The 19,712-nt window shown below is 44.1% G+C and overlaps 1 protein-coding gene across 1 annotated transcript in view; it reads left to right on the top strand.

Annotated features, from left to right (window-relative positions):
- The window catches only part of LOC126248409 (uncharacterized), a 410,584-nt gene that overhangs the window by 109,702 nt on the left and 281,170 nt on the right, over positions 1–19,712 (top strand). The window contains exon 2 of the mRNA XM_049949365.1: positions 10,516–10,595. The gene's annotated coding sequence lies outside the window, so the exon portion shown is untranslated. The remainder of the gene's footprint in view (positions 1–10,515; positions 10,596–19,712) is intronic.

Raw genomic sequence — 19,712 nt, 5'->3', positions numbered from 1 at the left:
TAAAATTTTCAAGAGGAGTGTAAGTAATAGGAGTAACGTAAGACCGATAGTAATGCCTGTATTCTTTTCCTGGTGCTCAATGCCGAAAGGCGTGATTGTGAAAACGATTTCTGGAGTTTCTTGGAGCTCACGAAATCGGTGAGTCGGCTTGCAACATTTCTGGGTGATTTCGTGTGCTGCCCTCTCCTTTCACCAATGTAGTTGTTGTTTGTTGACAGCTTGGTGAGCGTGGACTTCTTCGCCAGGAAGAGGCCTGATATCGGAATATGGAGACAAGAGTTAACTGGGCAGGAAAATCTGGTTACAAATGCGTGAAAACTGGAGTCACTAGGGAATTACGATACAGACGTAATAAATAAATTTGCTTTAAGTTTAGCTCCTGTTATTAGGACATGACCTCGCAAAGCCAAAATTTTGTATTAGTCTATACTTAAAGATAGTATGTACGGACGAAATTTTTTTTTTATTAACTTGCATAATCTGGTACCTCGTGTAATTTTGTGCAGTTAATCTTAGTGTTCATCAATGTATTTAATGGCCGCTTGTTATATTTGCACGCCAATCACTTTCGGGTACAACATTTTTGTTTTCTGTTCATCTTAGTCTGTAGCGCAGGTGACGAAGACACTGAAGTGCACACATACGATTTCATTTTAACCGGTATTTAAAACCGTGGCGATAGGTATTTTGACATCAGCGTGTTGAAAAGCTAGCTTACGGCGCAACTGCAGGCCCTCATAATCCCCACAAAAAATTAAACACGTATTATATTTTTACACAGGTAGCTTTCGGAGAAATGAAGTTGCATGAAAATTGTCTAGATAAAGACAAGGAATACAAAAACTTCCGATCTACCATTAACACTGAATATTTTTCAGTTGCTTATCTAAGGGATGTGCTTGCGGCCGTACCAGCTGCGGAGAACATTCTACCCAGGTAAAGACGCATTTTCACTGCCTCGCCATGCCTGCTGTCAACAGTAAATCTGACACGGTTCGTTAGCCCACTGAGTGAAAGAAATCATAGGAAGCTGAGTAAGGCAAGACAAAGAGAAAGTCACCTCTAACGAAAAGAAAGGAAAAAAATGGAAAAACTTTCTTCACAGACGTGGGCGGAAACTACTGAAAGTAACGGTGTTCCCTCATTTACACGTTCTTATAGCCATGGTTTGCAGACCAGTGTTCACAAGCGTAGGGTTTAATGAAATACCGATAATTGTGAGTTCACACTTTGATGTTGTATTGTGTAAATTATGACGTTATCAAACTTATGTAAGGGCTAGAGGCATACGGGCAGCAAATCGCGCGTGTATAGTTGTCACCATCATGGGAATGCTGACCACCTGCAATGTACATGCGGACGCCCGGCCCAGAATGCGTCTACAACTGGGCCACAAGCTGCTTGCACGTGGTAAACTGGCCGAGGATAGGACCAAGTGTCAATCTTTCTCGACTCACGCTGGCGAGTCTCGACAAGTGTATCATGACTTGGTATAGGGCAACACACACTGCGGTTCGTTTGGCGTAGCGTGTGCGTTTTATTGTAAAATCTGTATTTAGGAACAAACTGGTGAAATGAACTTACTCGGTGTTCTGAAGAACATTCTGGACAATTCGAGCGAATGATTTGGCCACCCATGAATCCCATCGAACATTTATGGAACATAAGCGAGAGGCCAGTTCGTGCACAATATCCTGCACCGGCAACACTTTCGCAGTTATGGACGGCTATAGGGGCGCCGTGGCCCGCTATTTCTGCGGAGGAATTCCAACGACCTGCTGAGTCCATGCCACGACGAGTTGCTGCCTACGCCGGGCAAAAGGTCGTCCAACACGGTGTTAGGAGGTATCCCATGACTTGTGCCACCTCTGTGTACGTTATTATCGGCAGTAATGGGTCGACGAGGAAACTAATCACTTATGTTGTAATATTGTCGTGCCTTGCAGCTGCAGAACGAATTCGCGTAACTGACTTCCTGACTGTTAAGGGTTATCATTTGTGCCGACCGCAGAGATAGTTTGCGTCCTTGTGCACTGGTCAAGTATTGATGAAGGCCTGGCGAAATACATTTAGATCATCAATAGAAACGACAGGTTCAGCTGCAGATTGAAGTTTGGTTGTTCCTAGCCCTCGACGATTTCCCACAAGACGGAGGGCCTGTGAAAGGCCTCAGTTAACGAGTGGGCGTACCTGAGTTTTGCATCTCTCACCGACAGACTAACTAGGTTGCGTAGTCGCTTGGAGGTAAGATAATACTCGGAGTTTAGATGTCGTTTATATTTCTTGTGTGCTGCGTATCTGATACTCAAAAGCTGTTGGAGTTGAACGGTAAGCTGTGGTGCAGGTTTTCTCATCACTCTTACAGTTTTTATCGGAGTGTGTTTATCGTATATATTATTGAGTCTCTCTGTGAAATTAGGTGCTTCATAATTTATAAGTTATTTCCTGTCATTCCCTGACAACAGCCGGCCGAAGTGGCCGTGCGGTTAAAGGCGCTGCAGTCTGGAACCGCAAGACCGCTACGGTCGCAGGTTCGAATCCTGCCTCGGGCATGGATGTTTGTGATGTCCTTAGGTTAGTTAGGTTTAACTAGTTCTAAGTTCTAGGGGACTAATGACCTCAGCAGTTAAGTCCCATAGTGCTCAGAGCCATTTGAACCATTTTGACCCCTGACAACAGATATCACAGGCATCTGCTGGAAGTTCAGACAACTACAGGCGCTTAAAATCTCTAAAAGTGGCCACTTGGGGTTTGTTCTTTGGACATTGCAACGAATAATTCGCGAGTATTACATTATGAGCAAAGGTGCAGAAATTTGATCAATGCGAATTACTGTGTTTGTAGACTTAGTGTGCGAAAATATCCATAGAGGTATGAGTGTCTGCAATGTGAGGAGTTGGCCCAAATGGAAGCAGTGTAAGATTTGAGCAGAAAAGTATACGCTTGAATTTTGAAACTGCAGGAATGATTGAGCGAGGTGGCGCAGTGGTTAGCACACTGGATTCGCATTCGGGAGGACGACTGTTCAAAACCGCGTCCGGCCATCCTGATTTAGGGATTTCGTGATTTCCCTAAATCGCTTTAGGCAAATGCCAGGATGGTTCCTTTAAAAGAGCACGGCCCGAAGGGCCGATGACCTCGCCGTATGCTCCCTCCCCCAAACCAACCAACCAACCAACCAACTGCAGGACTGTTGCTTAGAAAATTTATGTTCACGTTACACTTGAGTGTCCATACAAATATTCAAGAACTGAGAGTGCAGATTAAGGCTAGAGAGCTGACCTGCTTTACGTGGATTGTACATTACGCAGATAAGACACTTTCTAGAATGAGATTTTCACTCTGCAGTGGAGTGTGCGCTGATATGAAACTTCCATGCAGATTGAAACTGTGTGCCGGACCGAGACTCGAACTCGGGACCTTTGCCTTTCGCGGGCAAGTGCTCTACCACCTTATCTACCCAAGCACGACTCACGCCCCGTCCTCACAGCTTTACTTCTGTACCAAGTCTCCTACCTTCCAAACTTTACAGAAGCTCTTCTGCGAACCTTGCCCGCGAAAGGCAAAGGTCCCGAGTTCGAGTCTCGGTCCGGCACACAGTTTTAATCTGCTAGGAAGTTTAAAGACACTTTCTGTTGAAAAGTTTAATTTCATTGAACATAACATTGAGACATGAACCCCGACAAATAAAACAGAGAAAAAACTCGTGATTTTTGAAAATAAGTACTGAGAAAAATATATGGACCATTGGAAGAAAGTGAACAGTGGAGAATAAGGCAAAACAGTGAACTCAGACAATTATACACACTGCCTGACGTCGTAGCGAGTGTGAAAATTAAGAGACTGAGATGGTACGAACATGTGAGGAGGAGAGGGGAGAACACGGTAATAAAGGCTGTAATGGATGGAGAAGCTGAAGGAAAGAGACCACTGGGACGGCCGAGAATGCGATGTAAGGATAATACCATGGGAGACATGCAGATACTGGACCTGGGAGATGAAGATGCAGATGACAGGAAAGTGTGGAAGGCTGGACTGAGTGAGGCCAAGGACCGGCTGCGGTTTGTGTGGCCAGTATATAAAATATTATTTATCTATTTTCGGGTTTTAGTCCTATTTTTGGACATGATCACGGCATTGGGGAGTAAGTTTGCACGTATTTATGCAGCCACACCGCCACCTCTTCTGTTACATTTGTCATGTCTCAGAAGCACATAGCCATCGAGGCTTGCAGGACTAGGAGGAGGATTGTTTTGTATTGTATGTTAACCGAGGGCCGTCCCCGCCGAAACCGCGGTGGTCCACAACCATACGACGACTACCGCAGTCCACTTGACCCCCTCGGCCGCTCCACACCGAATCACTCTTTCAGGATTAATGTGCAGTAGGAACAGCTGCTGCCCTGGATTCCGGCATAGCCTGTGCCTTGAGGTGAGCGAGGGGGATCGGGAGGGATGAGGTGGTTCCCACAGGCAGGTAAGGGTTTGGAGAAAGCGAGGAGTTCAAGGTCAGTTACACTTCCCTAGCGCAAAGTACGGAGGTCGGTGAGAATACGGAGGAGTGGGCAGGAGAGAGTATTCGATGTGAGGGAATATGACTGAGAATGGCGACTCTGAAAAAACAATTTACCATAAGTACGAGGGCAGTTCAATAAGTAATGCAACACATTTTTTTTTTCTCGGCCAATTTTGGTTGAAAAAACCGGAAATTTCTTGTGGAATATTTTCAAACATTCCCGCTTCGTCTCGTATAGTTTCATTGACTTCCGACAGGTGGCAGCGCTGTACGGAGCTGTTAAAATGGCGTCTGTAACGGATGTGCGTTGCAAACAACGGGCAGTGATCGAGTTTCTTTTGGCGGAAAACCAGGGCATCTCAGATATTCACAGGCGCTTGCAAAATGTCTACGGTGATCTGGCAGTGGACAAAAGCACGGTGAGTCGTTGGGCAAAGCGTGTGTCATCATCGCCGCAAGGTCAAGCAAGACTGTCTGATCTCCCGCGTGCGGGCCGGCCGTGCACAGCTGTCACAGGAGTCACTCCTGCAATGGCGGAGCGTGCGAACACACTCGTTCGAGATGATCGACGGATCACCATCAAACAACTCAGTGCTCAACTTGACATCTCTGTTGGTAGTGCTGTCACAATTGTTCACCAGTTGGGATATTCAAAGGTTTGTTCCCGCTGGGTCCCTCGTTGTCTAACTGAACACCATAAAGAGCAAAGGAGAACCACCTGTGCGGAATTGCTTGCTCGTCATGTGGCTGAGGGTGACAATTTCTTGTCAAAGATTGTTACAGGCGATGAAACATGGGTTCATCACTTCGAACCTGAAACAAAACGGCAATCAATGGAGTGGCGCCACACCCACTCCCCTACCAAGAAAAAGTTTAAAGCCATACCCTCACCCGGTAAAGTCATGGTTAATGTCTTCTGGGACGCTGAAGGGGTTATTCTGTTCGATGTCCTTCCCCATGGTCAAACGATCAACTCTGAAGTGTATTGTGCTACTCTTCAGAAATTGAAGAAACGACTTCAGCGTGTTCGTAGGCACAAAAATCAGAACGAACTTCTCCTTCTTCATGACAACGCAAGACCTCACACTAAGTCTTCGCACCCGAAAGGAGCTCAAAAAACTTCAGTGGACTGTTCTTCCTCATGCACCCTACAGCCCCGATCTCGCACCGTCGGATTTCCATATGTTTGGCCCAATGAAGGACGCAATCCGTGGGACGTACTACGCGGATGATGAAGAAGTTATTGATGCAGTACGACGTTGGCTCCGACATCGACCAGTGGAATGGTACCGTGCAGGCATACAGGCCCTCATTTCAAGGTGGCGTAAGGCCGTAGCATTGAATGGAGATTACGTTGAAAAATAGTGTTGTGTAGCTAAAAGATTGGGGAATAACCTGGTGTATTTCAATGCTGAATAAAACAACCCCTGTTTCAGAAAAAAAATGTGTTGCATTACTTATTGAACTGCCCTCGTATTAAAGGATGAGAATTAGTTACGGAATTCACACCTGCAACTGCGGTGGAACTATAGTATGCCACAACCAGTGGCGCCACTTTAATTGTGTGAACGCGGCATTACGGACAGCTCCTGTTCTGGCGCGAGGGTTAATCTGCCCTGCTGTTTGCCTGGGAGGTGGTTTCCACTGGGATGGCGGGGCCGCTGTCGTGGGGGTAGTTGCTGCCCAGCGTTGCCAATCTGCCGCCAGTGCAGAGGCTGGCGGTGCCTCGCAAGACGACAAAACGTCAGTTTGGCTGAATGGAAAGCAACGTCTCTGCCAAATGAACATGTGTTCGCACTAGCCGGAACATAAACATGTCTCTTCGCTTAACCCAGTACCGAACGGTGAAAGTGAGGCAGTGAGATACCATCCGTGATACAAAAATGTGGAATGTAGTACCAGAATTAAGGACCTTGCAATGATAGTGTGTGTTAATTGCGGGAGTAGAACTGATAACTAATGTTCATTTGAGACAAGGCGGTAATATTAACTTCTTAAATGTGGTGCTGCAGAATAACACTGAAGATTAGATTGATGGATGGATGGATGGATGGATGGAGGGAGGGAGGGACGGATGGGAATAAGTAAGGAGAAGGTACTGAATTAAATTGGGAAAGAGGGGAAAGAAATTGCGGCAAATCTTTACTGCAGGAAGCCATCATCAAATCCGGAATCGTCATCTCGGTAGTGGAGGGTAGTGTCTCTGTGTGTGTGTGTGTGTGTGTGTGTGTGTGTGTGTGTGTGTGTTTGGGGGGGGGGGAATAAAAGTTGTAAAGGGAGACAGTCTCGAATACAGTAAGCAAGTTCAGATGGACGTAGGTGGCAGTAGTTACACAGAGATGACGAGACTCGCACAGGAAAGATTGTTGTGGAGAGCTACATCAAACCAATTTTTGGACCGAAGACGACGACAACAACAACATAGTGTATTTACGTCTGTTGCAGCACTGGAAAGACACGTCGCTACTCATTAGGAACCGGCTGCATTTCTTTGTTTTCATTCTTATCAAGACTCGTGAGCCTATTCTTTAAAGAGGCGAAAAACGTGCTGTTTAAATCCCCATTGGTCATGGGTTTTCTTTTATGGCATGTGACGCAGTTTTCTGTCAGGCCTGGTGATCTAGTGTGAAAGCGCGTTCCTGGAAACCGGGAGATTGCGGAACTGAATCCCGAAATTTTCAGACTTTGCTTCTTGCACGAGGCTTCACTAAAATACTAAACAACGACGTAGATATTACGACTGTATCAACGGTTACTGCTAGTGTAATCGCTCTTGTAAACAGCATCCCATGTGAGCAAATCAATTGAGTTTTACCTGCCGTTGCTTGCACTTTAGGTACTTGGGCTATGCGCGGCTCCGTTTAAAATGAATAGCTCGATATAGTCAAAGACTCGAGCAGCGCACGTCTGATTGCATGCTCTGCAGCTAATTCGCTGCGTATACCTGTAGCTGTGATCCTGCAGTAAAATAGTCTATCCATTGGTACTTAGTAAAATACACAGAAATACAAAGTAAAAGTTAACTGAATAATTTAATAACAACGGTTCTGTTTTAAAGTTTGTAATCTATGTAGATGACAGAGAATTATGTTGGGTAATGAGTATTCAAGAAAGGACATCTCAAATAGACAGGAAGTGATCTCCCGATATTCCTAAAAAATTACATGCAGTAAAGTTACGTCGAGAGCGTTACGAGAGTTGTAGCAAAATCCCAAAACTAAACAGTCATCAAAGATATCTGAAAACTAAGTCTATTTCGTGATCACAATATACGAAACAGTCACCAGCTCAAAACAGTTACCGAGCGAGGTGGCACAGTGGCTACCATACTGGACTCGCATTCGGGAGGACGGCGGTTCAAACCCGCGTCCTGCCATCCTGATGTAGGTTTTCATTTCCCTAAATGGCTTCAGGCAAATGCCGGGCTGGCTCCTTAGAAAGGGCACGGCCGATTTCCTTTTCCATCCTTCTCTAATCCGATGGGACCGATGATCCCGCTGTTTGTTCCCCTCCCCCAAATCAACCAACCAACCATCAAAACAGTGCAGAGTCCCGTATGATGATTTACAGATTAACACACACGACACAAAGAATAGTAACGCATACGCTGTCTATCCTCATTTCCGTAATACAGGCGGAAAGAGTTAGTTCTACACTGGAGCACATTTGGATCTCTCGTGAGCATTTAGTGGCCGTTCGCCGCCCAGAATCAATCACTACACGACTGAATCGCACACGTTACCATAAGCAGGTCTGTTTTTTTTCAGCACTCAAAACAAAGTGTCCAGAATCGCCCTGTGAGGTCTTCATTCGAAAACTCCTAGTGTCCTCTTGACTCCGTAATTTTTCGCTAGTGTGTTTTTTCATTGGCTGAAGGCCATTCACAACAAAAATGCATTGGTCTTAAACGCTGCAGTCATGATTTGATTAGTGTTGACCACTTTCCGGACCAAACTAATATATGACAACAATATTTAAAAAATGAAATTCGGTTACACTCAGATCGTTTACAGTAAATGTAAGTAATAGGCCGCGCGGGGTAGCCGAGCTGTCTCAGGCGTCTTGTCACGGTCCGCGCGGCTTACCCCGTCGGAGGTTCGAGTCCTCCCTGGGGCAAGGGTGTGTGTGTCGTCCTTAGCGTAAGTTAAAGTTAGATTAAGCAGTATGTAAGCTTAGGGACCAATGACGCGCTAGACGGAAGGGGCTGCTCAATAAATTCCGAAATCCGATCGTAGCCGAAGATGTAGAGCATGTCTTATTACCACCAACTTTCAAATCGCGCAGTGATCACCATTCAAAGATAAGGGAAAATAGAGCTCGAACTGAGGCGCTCAGACTGTCGTTTTTCCCTCGCGCGATCCGCGAGTGGAACAGAGGTGGTGGAGGGGGGTCGGATACGACTTTGGCGCGAATTGTGCCCTCTGCCACACAGCGCTTGGTGGCTAGCGGAGTACATATGTAGATGACCTCAGCAGTTTGGTCCCATAAGACCTTACCACAAATTTCCAAATTTGTAAGTAATAGTTTGTACATAGGTAAACAAGACAGCGTTCTTCCGCAAGTGCGTTAGTGTTAAATAACGAATTTTCGTTCAATATTGTTTATTGTTTAAACAATTTTTTATGCCTCGTGACAGAAGCGTCTTTTGGTTCTCTTTTCGGCTGTGTTTCCCACTAATGCATGCGATTGTGTGTGTGTGAAATCTTATGGGCCTTAACTGCTAAGGTCATCAGTCCCTAAGCTTACACACTACTTAACCTAAATTATCCTAAAGACAAACACACACACCCATGCCCGAGGGAGGACTCGAACCTCCGCCGGGACCAGCCGCACAGTCCATGACTGCAGCGCCTAAGACCGCTCGGCTAATCCCGCGCGGCTGCATGCGATTAATCGCTTTTAAATTAGCACAGTTTTTTGTAGCACTTGCAGTCAAGATTTAAATTAAGTTACTGGCCAATAGTAAACTGTTTAAACTGTTCATTAAATGACTACATAAGGATGAAAATGTGTGATGCAGTCATGCTGTATTTATTTGCTATGTAATTGCGGAAATTAAAAAGATCTAACAGATATTTGTATAATAAAAAAGATATAAAAGACGTAATATGTTAATAAATAAAACCGATAGAGATAAGTGGCTTTCAGGGATGATAGCTATCGTGTGTAATTTTACTATCTGAGATATCGTTTGTTGAAACTGCCTGAAACATTTAACTTAATAATTCAGAGATTTATTGTGAAGATGTTCATTCGCTGTGAAATATTAATTTCTGTAATTTTGAAGATATTGAAATATAGTTGTGTCACTGAATGCGCCTCATTTTTTCTGAGATCGCCGATGCACTTGACTGCATTCTTAAAGAGCTGTAAGAAGCCATCTTTCAGCCTGTCTGATACTCCGCCATTTTTGGTATGTCTCCTACACAAAGGCCATGCGAACAACAGCCGTCCAAATTCACAGCTTTGGGATTTACCTATTTCCGGCGACGGTGCTCGCCTTTCTGTACTTGGACTCGCCCGTACCAGTCAACTAGGGGGACCGGCCGCTGCGCGGCCTGAACCCTATGCCCGCAAGCGTTCAGCCATACAATGATTTCATCTTACCTCGTGCCAATACTGGGCATTCAAATTGCTCGCCTACATGCGCGTAACGTTACAATGTGAATCCACTTAAAACAGCAAATCCCAATGGATATCGATGTATGCTAAACTTCAACGGGAGTTTCTCCCTCAGTTCTACACCTGCACGTTTTGGGTCCAGGTGATGCGTTATAGCTATTCGTGGAAAGTCTCTAAGGTTTCTGTGCTATTAACTTGTGCAGAAAACTCCTCTGATGGTTAATAAAATTGACATCTGGTTTATCCCCTTTCTTAAGTAAAATTAATGAACGCAGCATATCAGTCTTTTAGTTAATCGTAGATTAATTAATTTATAAATTCTAGATACGTTAAAAACTAATAATACCAGAAAATACTCATTTGCACTTGTCCTTTCAGGTGGCTAACGATACGGGTATTCCGTCCGCCGAAGTACTGAGAAGCGCTGTTGGTGTACAAGCCATTATCCTAAATGACCGGTAAGTTCATGCAGTTTATATCATTCTAATGATTGAGTAGTTATGTGTTACTATACTATCGGACACGATATTTTTTCACAGATTTCTGATACCTAACAATTTTCGTTAGGTATGTTATGAAATTTTATTTGCCTCTCCAACAATGTGATGACTGATTTACCACAAAAATTAAGACACCAAAGTAATTACAGGCGGGGAGCTTTGACATTCACGATAGAAACTGCTTCCGGATGTTACTCACCTGAAAGGCCAGCAGGAGGGAAAAAAAGGTGAATGTACAAAGTATGGCTAGTTTGAAGCTAGTGCATAGGAAGAAGATTGAAATTCCATGTACCGTTATCGTTACTTCTTCCGTCAAAACACAACTAAATATTGTGCCGAACAAATACATATAATAAATAATCGAAAAGTTCCGAAACATTAAAGTTACTGGGATATGTTAAAAATCTTATTCGGACAAAAAAAAAAGGGGGGGTGTGTGGTTTCGGTCACTTGCTTGGTTCAGCGTGTCTGGAGACACGTAATTAGAGTAACGTGAACGGTAAGTGTTCGCACACTTGCAATGGTTGAAACAAAGATTTTTCAGACTGCGAAAGATTTCTAGTGAGACATAGAAGATTTGAAAATTTTACGGTCTCTAATGTTAACATTTGTAATAAAAATTACAAAGTAAAACAAAATGAAACAAACATTAAGTATATCACATTTTTTTATATTCAAGTATGTTTTTAGTACATAAAATGTTATCATCAACAGAATGCAAACTTCCATTGGAGGCTATTGTACTCATAAAGTCACGAAAGAATTCCTTAACTGATGGGTACTAAGAAAGTTTACATTGTGTTGCGTCATATAGATAAGTCAGAAACCGATTCTTTACATGTTTAATTCTGTCTAAACAGGTGCAACAGGCAGTAGCTCAGGAACCTTTAACTTTTGTCGTGATTAGATATAATTAATGAAGCTCACGCTGATGAAAACTTGCAAGCGGTTTAGCACTATAATTTTTATTGTTGGTTAATGTTAGGAAATCTCCGCAGTCAGTGGAACCCCGTGTCTGCGATACTGAACCATAATCAAAAGGCATGAAATGTGTTCACACATTGCTAATATGGTACCACCACAATTATACGGTTTGGTAGTACAAATGAAAATCTGTGCCATACCGGGAGTCGAACCCGGATTTCCCGCTTTACGCGAGCGGTCGTCTTAATCGCTCTAGCTATCTGAGCATGCTTCACGGATGAAGTCAAACTTCCATATATCCCAGTGTTGCTTCACATAGTGCTCACATAATTATGTGATTCCCGCTGAGGGAGACACTCATTCGTCAGCCTTGGCTTTAACAAGAAATAGATTAGTGCAGTGTCTGTATTTGACAGTGTCTGTAAAGTTCGTTGCAATATTCCTTCGGAGATGCATGCATCTCCGAAGGAACATTGGAGTGAACTTCACACTCAATGTCAAATAGACACACTGCACTAATTTAATGCGTAATTAGAAGGCTTAGAGATTGTTTATTGCTTAATGTCGGCCTCGAAGATTCAATCAGCTCTGTGCATGATACTCCTGTCACTGGAAAAAGAATGTTGTGGAAGTACAAAAACTAGAAGGAGGTGTATTTTTGGATGCGGGTACTTGAAAGAAGAAATCCCTGAGCCTTCATTTCTCTGTATGTATTACATTGTTACAGGCAACAAATTCTGGCATTTTTACTACATATTCGTATGAAACTGGCAGTCTGAAAATGAGAGTGCAGCTCCTCGTGAACTGTCACAGGGAATTGTGCAAGCCAAACATAAAGAGGTTCTTCAAGCCATCTTCCGGGATCAGCTCATAAGAATTGAGTGTTCCGTCAGAGCAACGCTTCAGCAAATCAACGAAAAAATATGTTTATTGTTTGTAATCTAATGCAGTTCAAATAGAATTCTTGAGCATACTCCACATAGTGCTGATCTCGCAGCCTCCACCCCACACCCTTTCCTATGGTATATTTATATATAGGGTTCTTCACACATACCGCTCAGACATTAATTCTTGGAAATGGTGCACACGGTTAAAAAAAAAATGGTTCAAATGGCTCTGAGCACTATGGGACTTAACATCTATGGTCATCAGTCCCTATAACTTAGAACTACTTAAACCTAACTAACCTAAGAACAGCACACAACACCGTCATCACGAGGCAGAGAAAATCCCTGACCCCGCCGGGAATCGAACCGGGAACCCGGGCGTGGGAAGCGAGAACGCTACCGCACGACCACGAGATGCGGACATCCGGTTTTCTGTAAGTAAAATGTATTATAGGCAAAATGACCTTTTCATTGTGTGGAAGCTGCTGTAAAATGGGCAAAACGAACTCAAATTCAGAATTTCAAATACAAACATAGCAAAAACTGTAGTTAAAAAAACTGTCAAACGTGAACATTTTATGTCTAAAACGTTTTATGTATTAGGCGCTGTTTCGAAAGTGTCTGGGTGGTTTAAGTGGTTAGAACATCTGCCTAGTAAACAGAGGGCTCAGATCCGAATCCCGGTCTGGCATAAATTTTCAACTTTCCCCATTGATTTCAATCAACGCCCGCTCACAGTCAATGTTTGTAATGTCTTTGCGTCACTCCAAAGCTTATTGGGATGCTTTCACCACTGCCATCGACCTTCACACCACACCATATGAAGTTATCGATGCGGTTGCCCAGAACACAACTGCAACCAATCTATCAGCACCGGCCGCTGTGGCCGAGCGGTTCTAGGCGCTTCAGTCCGGAACCGCGCTGCTGCTATGGTCGCAGGTTCGAATGCTGCCTCGGACATGGATGTGTGTGATGTCCTTACGTTAGTTAGGTTTAAGTAGTTCTAAGTTGTTTGGGACTGATGACCTAAGCAGTTAAGTGCCATAGTGTTCAGAGCCATTTGAACAAATCCGCCACCTCCTACAACAGCAACAGAAACGAGAATGCTGGGAACGGTATGTTCCTACAGTTGGACCACATACCCCTCCTTCGCAGGTTTGGGAAGATTAGACGCCTCTCTGGACACTAGTACCTTGCGGGTGTACCTGGTATCGTCTACTCTAATCCAGACGCTGTTGCCAAACATTTTGCTTTTCATTATGCTTGAGCCTTTTCGTCTGAGAATAATCAGCTTGCATTTCGTGTCCTCAAACAGCAGGTAGAGCGACTTCCTTTACCATTTGCTACATGTCACATTGAACGTTATCTGTCCAGTGAGTGTGAATTCCACAGTGTCCCAGCCCTTTGCCCAGACACTGCTCTAGCGCCAGACTGCACCCACAGCGAAAGGCTCAAAGATTTGACAGTGGACTGCTAGGATCACATCCTTGCCATTTTCAACCATATCTGGAACAAGGGTGAGCTTCCCTCTTAGTGGCGAGAAAACGTGATCGTCCCAGAACTGAAATCTGGTAAATATCCCCTTCATATGGATAGATATCGCCAAATTAGTCTCACTTACGTTCTCTGAAAGTTGTTCGAACTTGTGGTGAACCGACGGTTGTGTTGGTGCCCTGAGACTAGCGGTCTATAGCTGAGTTCCAGGGAGGTTTTTGACACGGCCTTTCTACTGCCAGCAATTTGGTCTGCCAGTAGACTGCTATTTGGTTAACTTTTCCCAGGCATTATCATCTTATCACTGTCTTCTTTGACTTGCATAGGCCATATGACACCACATGACATCACCACATCCTTATTAGCCTCAACGATTGGGGATCTCAGTGCCAATTCCCGATTTTTGCCCGGAACCTCTTGTCATGCCATACTCCCCAGGTTCAAGTGGCTGTGTCCCATAGTACTCCCCATATACAAGAGAATGGAGTACCACAGGGTTCTGTATTGAGTGTGCCTCTTTTTCTAGTGGCTGTGAATGGTCTCAGTTAAGGTGTGGGGTCTATAGTTTGTCTGTCTGTATACTGATTCCTTTTGCATCTACTATTGCTCCTCAGCTGTGAGTGTGGCTGACTGCCGTCTGCAGGGTGCCATATGAAAAGTTCAGTCCTGGGCTCTCACACAAGTCTTTCAGTTGTCCGTCACCAAACGTGTGTCATACATTTCTGTTGCCTTGGTACTGTCCATCCCCAACAAGAACTCTCGATGGCCAAATGCTCAATGTGGTGCACTCTTTTTTTGTGGTTGATCTTTGATGACCGGTTGACGTGGCTTCCCCATATTCACCAACTTAAGCGACCATGCTGGTTACACCTTAATACTCTTCGCTGTCTCAGTTACACCAGTTGGGATGCAGACCACTCTACACTTTTGCAGCTCTACAAGGCTTTGATCCTGTTATGGGAGCGTGGTGTATGACTCAGCATACACATTGCTGCTGTCCTGAGCACCCAACTACTGTGTCCTTTTTGCTGGTAGGGAGTTCTACCTCCCACAACACATGCCAAGGTGTAGGGTCAAGATTGCAGTTCGCATAAAGAGTCTTCTTTCGTGTGCAATAGTGTGCATCCCTGTGGTGTGTACTTGGTCCTCGGATCTACACCGATCTCTCCATGGGACTGACAGACTCGGTAGACACTATGGTTTTTCGCCTCCTGTTGAGGGACGTCCTTCAAGCATTTCTGGGCTCAGGCGTGTTATAGACTAACACCTTTATGGTCGACAGACAAACAGGTTTTTCCTACGCACGTGCAAGATGCAGCAAACTGTGCTCCCTGCTTTCAGATGCAGTGTATTCACTGCAGAATTGGTGGTCATTGCTCGAGGCCTCATCCACATTTGTCCATCCACATTTGTCCATCTTTGTCCATCCACATTTGTCCATCCACATTTGTCCATCCACATTTGTCCATCCACATTTGTCCATCCACATTTGTCCATCCACATTTGTCCATCCACATTTGTCCATCCACATTTGTCCATCCACATTTGTCCATCCACATTTGTCCATCCACATTTGTCCATCCACATTTGTCCATCCACATTTGTCCATCCACATTTGTCCATCCACATTTGTCCATCCACATTTGTCCATCCACATTTGTCCATCCACATTTGTCCACCCACATTTGTTCATCCAATGGTGAGTCATTGTTAATTGGTGGCGACTCCTTGAGTAGGCATCCGGCTTGTGACCAGTGCTATGCTCAACACCCATTGGTTGTGACTGTTCATGATCTCCTATATGACCGCCACCACACTGAACGATCGGTCGTCTTTGTATGGATCCCTTGTCGTGTTAGGATTCCAGAGAACGAACATGCTGCCTGGTTGGCAGTTGACTGTGGAGAGGGGGGTACTGGAACCGAACCTTCGATCAAATCTGTGCCATCTGTTGCTGGAGGCTTGAAATGGTGATTGGTGTGCCCTGGTTTCTCCGAATAAACTGCTAACCACAAGAGACCATGACCATGTGGTAGTCTTCCGTTTGTGCTTCTTGCAGTGTATTACTGCCCTCTTTTGGCTGTACATTAGCCACACGTCGCTGATCCACGCACACATTCTCCTGTAAAGTACTCATGAGAGTACATCAAGTAAAATTCCCAGATGATGGAAACTGTTACCCTCAAATACTACACAGTGGGTTCCTGAATGGAACACTTCCCACAAAAAATGCCCCAGGTTTAACAAACCCGTAGCTAACTAGAGACAACTTGATTACCCCTCGTCAGGTAAAGATGTAATTGTCATCTCAGTTGGTTTCTTCTCCGATTACCGCAGGCTCTGCTGCATGCAGTAAACATTGCATAACAAAGTGGGAAATGAGAAAGTATTCAATGCTATTAAAACTTTTACGGTATATTGATAATTTTTACTTATGGGCCGTCTGACAGCAACTGAATGAAACACAATTTTAGTGCCCCACGCGTTTCACCTTTATTTTGTGCAAGGCATCATCAGTGGCCTGGAATATGTACAGATGTTTGCTATTTAATTTACATTTTGGTCACTGAACCTATAGGTTATAAACAGTTCTGGTGGTTGGTATTTCCTATTAAGAAGTAATGTTTTGAACTGTACTTACAGGTTGTGTGGGCGATTTCCTACATATTACGCTCCTGTTGCATTTTTGGTGTTGTCGTTCTTCTTATAAATGGCAATTTGCGGTTTTTTCCCCACATTTCACAGCACTATGAACTGAACACTTGTTTCGATGCAATGTTTTGGTTTCTGTTGCCGACTGTCAGATGTTTTTGCCAAAGATCGAATGTTATTGCCAAACTTTCGAGTGTAATTATTGAAATATCTGTGATCTGTTCGTGTATGCATTTGTGTGTGTGTGTGTGTGTGTGTGTGTGTGTGTGTGTGTGTGTGTGACCAGAATGACCAGAAGGCGAAGGGGGAAGAGTTTGTCTTTTTTTTTTTCATTGTCCTACCATTTCTTTTATTAAGTGTAGTAAGGAGCCTGTGTTGATGTGTGAATGTTCGTTCATCACATGTTTGTTTCCTGCGATGGCTTTCTGAGTGTGGGAGTTTTCTTGCGTTGTATAAGATGTTTGTCATGGTTGCTTATACTCATTATTTTCATCTTATTCAAACGCAAGAAAACTTCCGCACTCAGAAAGCCATCGCAGAAAACAAACATGTGATAAACGAACATAGACACGTCAGCACAGGCTCCTTACTACACTTAATAAAAGAAATGGTAAGATAATAAAAAAACACAAACTCTTCCGCTTCGCCTTCTGGACACACACACACACACACACACACACACACACACACACACACACACACACACACACGAGAACAGATCACAGATATTTCAATAATTACACTCGAAAGTTTGGCAATAACATTCGGTCTTAGGCGAAAATATCTGACAGTGGCAACAGAAACCAAAACATTGCATCGAAACAAGTGTTCAGTTCATAGTGCTGTGAAATGTGGGGAAAAAACCGCAAATTGCAATTTATAAGAACAACAACACCAAAAATGCAACAGGAGCGTAGTATGTAGGAAATCGCCCACGCAACCTGTAAGTACAGTTCAAAACATTGCTTCTTAATAGGAAATACCAACCACCAGAACTGTTTATAACCTATAGGTTCAGTGACCAAAATGTAAATTAAATAGCAAACATATGTACATATTCCAGGCCACTGATGATGCCTTGCAGAAAATAAAGGCGAAACGCGTATGGCACAAAAATTGTGTTTTATTCAGTTGCTGTCAGACGGTTCATAAATAAAAATTATCAGTATACCGTAATATTACATGCAACTGAGGAAGACAGGACTACAAAAGTTGGAGATTTCACTTTTATTAATTGAAGCAAAAATTCGAGAAAAACGTAGTCTGTAAATATTCATGGAAAAGTTTCCAAATGTTAATCAATTCTAGAGCATCGCAGAAGACACAATAAAAATCTTCACACGATAGGATTCACATGACATTAAGACAAGGCAATTTTTCAACAAACTGTTTTGGCTTTACGTGACATTTGATTTTATACATGGATTCATGTATAACCTCCGCAGAAACCGATCATAGACTTCTAGTGCGCTATCTTAGCAGTTTGGAACTTGCCCTCTCAGTGATCACTTGTGATTGGTCCATCACTTCCATCAATTTGCACTGACAGTAATTAAAATTTGTAATTAGCGTTTCCTGGTGAATTGAGTGATACTGAAATTATTGTTAACAAGTTCTCAGTGCAAGTAATGTCATGAGCACAGTTGGACCTATATGTTGATATTTAAACAATAAATATAAATAATAACAGATTTACTTCTTCGCGCCCAGCGTAGTAGGTGAATCCCCACTGTCTCTCTAATAAGTATTTTGCTCGCCCGGCCGTTCTCGCGCTGTGATACCATCTGGCACGTCATTTGATTAGTCAGCTTTGTGATCCTACGTACACGCTAGCATTACGTAACAAAATCTTCCTATACTGTGCATTCAAACATAGCAACAAAAATACAATAAACGTGAACAGTGATGTCATAAACGCCACACTCAGACGTGAGGACCCACCCTTCTGTTGGCGTGAATCCCGTCTGACGGTGGCGCATATCCGTCTGGACTGCCCTAAAAGCGGCTGATCTGATTCTATGTTTAACCTGTGAACGTGGTTTTTACTCCTCTCTCTGACGTAGGGCACATTAGTCTTTTCAGCCGCTTGAAGGATTGGAGGGGTCCCTGTCACTTGCTCTGACCCAAGGGGCCCATGGCTGCCCTTCCTCGGTAATCCGGCCTAGCTCCTGCCCTTCCCACCTTTTTGATTCGTCTCACACTTGTCAGTTTTCTCTTTCCTGAGGTTTTATCTTGTTCATGTAGCTAATTTACTTGTGGTAATGGAGTGTATGGAAGCAAGGATCGGATGCAGAGGGTCTCTCTCCAGTCGCATGACGTGTCTCTGGAGGCCTCCAGCTACTTTCTGGGCAGGGCAGCTCTCCCACTTTTACCCTTTTACCCCTCTCTCAATTCTACTTGCCTCTCTCTCTTGGTGTTCTTGATTCTCAAATGCAGTCAAGTGCACTGGGATTTCTTATTTTTCGTGTCCTTCGTCTCTGGGGTCTTCTCCTGGGATGAAACACAAAGGTTTAAGGGACTGATGGCCTTGTAGTTTGGTCCCTTTAACGCCACCCATCCATCCATTCATCCATCCATCCAAACTGCTCCCCCTTCAGCAACTCCTCTCTCCCATCCTCCTCCTCCTTGGGGATTTTAATGCTCATCGGCCTTGGTAGTCCTTTTTTGTCTAGCAGGCGTCTCGTCGTAGACAGGTTTTTTGCGGTCACGACCTGTGCCTTTTTAGTAATGGTTCCCCTACCCATTTTAGTGCCACTTATGGCACTTTCCCTGCTTTTGCTCCTTCTCTTACTTCCCCTCCCCTTCTCCCTTCACTACGCAGGTTGCTGCACAATGACCTCTGTGGTAGTATCCACTTCTCATTGATTCTCTCTTTCCCTTCCACCTCCCAATGGCCAGATTGCCCAGCTAGGCTTTCGATTGCACTGATTGGCCTCTATCTATCTCTGAGGTCATGTCCTCAATGTCCTTTGCGTACTTGTCCACACCTCCTTGGGTGCGGATTATTTAACTGTTATTGGGCCTTCCGTCCCATCTGAACTATGGTTGTCAAGGTCATGGCTCAGCTGCCCATTCCACATGGCTCCTCTTGGACCCAGTGCACTATCATGGTATCCAT

This window comes from Schistocerca nitens, chromosome 3 (genome assembly GCF_023898315.1).
Source record: "Schistocerca nitens isolate TAMUIC-IGC-003100 chromosome 3, iqSchNite1.1, whole genome shotgun sequence".
Lineage (NCBI taxonomy): Eukaryota > Metazoa > Arthropoda > Insecta > Orthoptera > Acrididae > Schistocerca > Schistocerca nitens.
The sequence above is the reverse complement of the archived record's forward strand: the minus strand, read 5'-3'. Positions and strand labels throughout refer to the sequence as shown.